Genomic DNA, 6,622 nt, shown 5'->3' on the forward strand with positions numbered 1-6,622 from the left:
AACCTAACCTAACCTAACCTAACCTAACCTAACCTAACCTAACCTAACCTAACCTAACCTAACCTAACCTAACCTAACCTAACCTAACCTAACCTAACCTAACCTAACCTAACCTAACCTAACCTAACCTAACCTAACCTAACCTAACCTAACCTAACCTAACCTAACCTAACCTAACCTAACCTAACCTAACCTAACCTAACCTAACCTAACCTAACCTAACCTAACCTAACCTAACCTAACCTAACCTAACCTAACCTAACCTAACCTAACCTAACCTAACCTAACCTAACCTAACCTAACCTAACCTAACCTAACCTAACCTAACCTAACCTAACCTAACCTAACCTAACCTAACCTAACCTAACCTAACCTAACCTAACCTAACCTAACCTAACCTAACCTAACCTAACCTAACCTAACCTAACCTAACCTAACCTAACCTAACCTAACCTAACCTAACCTAACCTAACCTAACCTAACCTAACCTAACCTAACCTAACCTAACCTAACCTAACCTAACCTAACCTAACCTAACCTAACCTAACCTAACCTAACCTAACCTAACCTAACCTAACCTAACCTAACCTAACCTAACCTAACCTAACCTAACCTAACCTAACCTAACCTAACCTAACCTAACCTAACCTAACCTAACCTAACCTAACCTAACCTAACCTAACCTAACCTAACCTAACCTAACCTAACCTAACCTAACCTAACCTAACCTAACCTAACCTAACCTAACCTAACCTAACCTAACCTAACCTAACCTAACCTAACCTAACCTAACCTAACCTAACCTAACCTAACCTAACCTAACCTAACCTAACCTAACCTAACCTAACCTAACCTAACCTAACCTAACCTAACCTAACCTAACCTAACCTAACCTAACCTAACCTAACCTAACCTAACCTAACCTAACCTAACCTAACCTAACCTAACCTAACCTAACCTAACCTAACCTAACCTAACCTAACCTAACCTAACCTAACCTAACCTAACCTAACCTAACCTAACCTAACCTAACCTAACCTAACCTAACCTAACCTAACCTAACCTAACCTAACCTAACCTAACCTAACCTAACCTAACCTAACCTAACCTAACCTAACCTAACCTAACCTAACCTAACCTAACCTAACCTAACCTAACCTAACCTAACCTAACCTAACCTAACCTAACCTAACCTAACCTAACCTAACCTAACCTAACCTAACCTAACCTAACCTAACCTAACCTAACCTAACCTAACCTAACCTAACCTAACCTAACCTAACCTAACCTAACCTAACCTAACCTAACCTAACCTAACCTAACCTAACCTAACCTAACCTAACCTAACCTAACCTAACCTAACCTAACCTAACCTAACCTAACCTAACCTAACCTAACCTAACCTAACCTAACCTAACCTAACCTAACCTAACCTAACCTAACCTAACCTAACCTAACCTAACCTAACCTAACCTAACCTAACCTAACCTAACCTAACCTAACCTAACCTAACCTAACCTAACCTAACCTAACCTAACCTAACCTAACCTAACCTAACCTAACCTAACCTAACCTAACCTAACCTAACCTAACCTAACCTAACCTAACCTAACCTAACCTAACCTAACCTAACCTAACCTAACCTAACCTAACCTAACCTAACCTAACCTAACCTAACCTAACCTAACCTAACCTAACCTAACCTAACCTAACCTAACCTAACCTAACCTAACCTAACCTAACCTAACCTAACCTAACCTAACCTAACCTAACCTAACCTAACCTAACCTAACCTAACCTAACCTAACCTAACCTAACCTAACCTAACCTAACCTAACCTAACCTAACCTAACCTAACCTAACCTAACCTAACCTAACCTAACCTAACCTAACCTAACCTAACCTAACCTAACCTAACCTAACCTAACCTAACCTAACCTAACCTAACCTAACCTAACCTAACCTAACCTAACCTAACCTAACCTAACCTAACCTAACCTAACCTAACCTAACCTAACCTAACCTAACCTAACCTAACCTAACCTAACCTAACCTAACCTAACCTAACCTAACCTAACCTAACCTAACCTAACCTAACCTAACCTAACCTAACCTAACCTAACCTAACCTAACCTAACCTAACCTAACCTAACCTAACCTAACCTAACCTAACCTAACCTAACCTAACCTAACCTAACCTAACCTAACCTAACCTAACCTAACCTAACCTAACCTAACCTAACCTAACCTAACCTAACCTAACCTAACCTAACCTAACCTAACCTAACCTAACCTAACCTAACCTAACCTAACCTAACCTAACCTAACCTAACCTAACCTAACCTAACCTAACCTAACCTAACCTAACCTAACCTAACCTAACCTAACCTAACCTAACCTAACCTAACCTAACCTAACCTAACCTAACCTAACCTAACCTAACCTAACCTAACCTAACCTAACCTAACCTAACCTAACCTAACCTAACCTAACCTAACCTAACCTAACCTAACCTAACCTAACCTAACCTAACCTAACCTAACCTAACCTAACCTAACCTAACCTAACCTAACCTAACCTAACCTAACCTAACCTAACCTAACCTAACCTAACCTAACCTAACCTAACCTAACCTAACCTAACCTAACCTAACCTAACCTAACCTAACCTAACCTAACCTAACCTAACCTAACCTAACCTAACCTAACCTAACCTAACCTAACCTAACCTAACCTAACCTAACCTAACCTAACCTAACCTAACCTAACCTAACCTAACCTAACCTAACCTAACCTAACCTAACCTAACCTAACCTAACCTAACCTAACCTAACCTAACCTAACCTAACCTAACCTAACCTAACCTAACCTAACCTAACCTAACCTAACCTAACCTAACCTAACCTAACCTAACCTAACCTAACCTAACCTAACCTAACCTAACCTAACCTAACCTAACCTAACCTAACCTAACCTAACCTAACCTAACCTAACCTAACCTAACCTAACCTAACCTAACCTAACCTAACCTAACCTAACCTAACCTAACCTAACCTAACCTAACCTAACCTAACCTAACCTAACCTAACCTAACCTAACCTAACCTAACCTAACCTAACCTAACCTAACCTAACCTAACCTAACCTAACCTAACCTAACCTAACCTAACCTAACCTAACCTAACCTAACCTAACCTAACCTAACCTAACCTAACCTAACCTAACCTAACCTAACCTAACCTAACCTAACCTAACCTAACCTAACCTAACCTAACCTAACCTAACCTAACCTAACCTAACCTAACCTAACCTAACCTAACCTAACCTAACCTAACCTAACCTAACCTAACCTAACCTAACCTAACCTAACCTAACCTAACCTAACCTAACCTAACCTAACCTAACCTAACCTAACCTAACCTAACCTAACCTAACCTAACCTAACCTAACCTAACCTAACCTAACCTAACCTAACCTAACCTAACCTAACCTAACCTAACCTAACCTAACCTAACCTAACCTAACCTAACCTAACCTAACCTAACCTAACCTAACCTAACCTAACCTAACCTAACCTAACCTAACCTAACCTAACCTAACCTAACCTAACCTAACCTAACCTAACCTAACCTAACCTAACCTAACCTAACCTAACCTAACCTAACCTAACCTAACCTAACCTAACCTAACCTAACCTAACCTAACCTAACCTAACCTAACCTAATCTAACCTAACCTAACCTAACCTAACCTAACCTAACCTAACCTAACCTAACCTAACCTAACCTAACCTAACCTAACCTAACCTAACCTAACCTAACCTAACCTAACCTAACCTAACCTAACCTAACCTAACCTAACCTAACCTAACCTAACCTAACCTAACCTAACCTAACCTAACCTAACCTAACCTAACCTAACCTAACCTAACCTAACCTAACCTAACCTAACCTAACCTAACCTAACCTAACCTAACCTAACCTAACCTAACCTAACCTAACCTAACCTAACCTAACCTAACCTAACCTAACCTAACCTAACCTAACCTAACCTAACCTAACCTAACCTAACCTAACCTAACCTAACCTAACCTAACCTAACCTAACCTAACCTAACCTAACCTAACCTAACCTAACCTAACCTAACCTAACCTAACCTAACCTAACCTAACCTAACCTAACCTAACCTAACCTAACCTAACCTAACCTAACCTAACCTAACCTAACCTAACCTAACCTAACCTAACCTAACCTAACCTAACCTAACCTAACCTAACCTAACCTAACCTAACCTAACCTAACCTAACCTAACCTAACCTAACCTAACCTAACCTAACCTAACCTAACCTAACCTAACCTAACCTAACCTAACCTAACCTAACCTAACCTAACCTAACCTAACCTAACCTAACCTAACCTAACCTAACCTAACCTAACCTAACCTAACCTAACCTAACCTAACCTAACCTAACCTAACCTAACCTAACCTAACCTAACCTAACCTAACCTAACCTAACCTAACCTAACCTAACCTAACCTAACCTAACCTAACCTAACCTAACCTAACCTAACCTAACCTAACCTAACCTAACCTAACCTAACCTAACCTAACCTAACCTAACCTAACCTAACCTAACCTAACCTAACCTAACCTAACCTAACCTAACCTAACCTAACCTAACCTAACCTAACCTAATCTAACCTAACCTAACCTAACCTAACCTAACCTAACCTAACCTAACCTAACCTAACCTAACCTAACCTAACCTAACCTAACCTAACCTAACCTAACCTAACCTAACCTAACCTAACCTAACCTAACCTAACCTAACCTAACCTAACCTAACCTAACCTAACCTAACCTAACCTAACCTAACCTAACCTAACCTAACCTAACCTAACCTAACCTAACCTAACCTAACCTAACCTAACCTAACCTAACCTAACCTAACCTAACCTAACCTAACCTAACCTAACCTAACCTAACCTAACCTAACCTAACCTAACCTAACCTAACCTAACCTAACCTAACCTAACCTAACCTAACCTAACCTAACCTAACCTAACCTAACCTAACCTAACCTAACCTAACCTAACCTAACCTAACCTAACCTAACCTAACCTAACCTAACCTAACCTAACCTAACCTAACCTAACCTAACCTAACCTAACCTAACCTAACCTAACCTAACCTAACCTAACCTAACCTAACCTAACCTAACCTAACCTAACCTAACCTAACCTAACCTAACCTAACCTAACCTAACCTAACCTAACCTAACCTAACCTAACCTAACCTAACCTAACCTAACCTAACCTAACCTAACCTAACCTAACCTAACCTAACCTAACCTAACCTAACCTAACCTAACCTAACCTAACCTAACCTAACCTAACCTAACCTAACCTAACCTAACCTAACCTAACCTAACCTAACCTAACCTAACCTAACCTAACCTAACCTAACCTAACCTAACCTAACCTAACCTAACCTAACCTAACCTAACCTAACCTAACCTAACCTAACCTAACCTAACCTAACCTAACCTAACCTAACCTAACCTAACCTAACCTAACCTAACCTAACCTAACCTAACCTAACCTAACCTAACCTAACCTAACCTAACCTAACCTAACCTAACCTAACCTAATCTAACCTAACCTAATCTAACCTAACCTAACCTAACCTAACCTAACCTAACCTAACCTAACCTAACCTAACCTAACCTAACCTAACCTAACCTAACCTAACCTAACCTAACCTAACCTAACCTAACCTAACCTAACCTAACCTAACCTAACCTAACCTAACCTAACCTAACCTAACCTAACCTAACCTAACCTAACCTAACCTAACCTAACCTAACCTAACCTAACCTAACCTAACCTAACCTAACCTAACCTAACCTAACCTAACCTAACCTAACCTAACCTAACCTAACCTAACCTAACCTAACCTAACCTAACCTAACCTAACCTAACCTAACCTAACCTAACCTAACCTAACCTAACCTAACCTAACCTAACCTAACCTAACCTAACCTAACCTAACCTAACCTAACCTAACCTAACCTAACCTAACCTAACCTAACCTAACCTAACCTAACCTAACCTAACCTAACCTAACCTAACCTAACCTAACCTAACCTAACCTAACCTAACCTAACCTAACCTAACCTAACCTAACCTAACCTAACCTAACCTAACCTAACCTAACCTAACCTAACCTAACCTAACCTAACCTAACCTAACCTAACCTAACCTAACCTAACCTAACCTAACCTAACCTAACCTAACCTAACCTAACCTAACCTAACCTAACCTAACCTAACCTAACCTAACCTAACCTAACCTAACCTAACCTAACCTAACCTAACCTAACCTAACCTAACCTAACCTAACCTAACCTAACCTAACCTAACCTAACCTAACCTAACCTAACCTAACCTAACCTAACCTAACCTAACCTAACCTAACCTAACCTAACCTAACCTAACCTAACCTAACCTAACCTAACCTAACCTAACCTAACCTAACCTAACCTAACCTAACCTAACCTAACCTAACCTAACCTAACCTAACCTAACCTAACCTAACCTAACCTAACCTAACCTAACCTAACCTAA

This window comes from Nymphalis io, chromosome 22 (genome assembly GCF_905147045.1).
Source record: "Nymphalis io chromosome 22, ilAglIoxx1.1, whole genome shotgun sequence".
NCBI classification, from domain to species: Eukaryota; Metazoa; Arthropoda; class Insecta; order Lepidoptera; family Nymphalidae; genus Nymphalis; species Nymphalis io.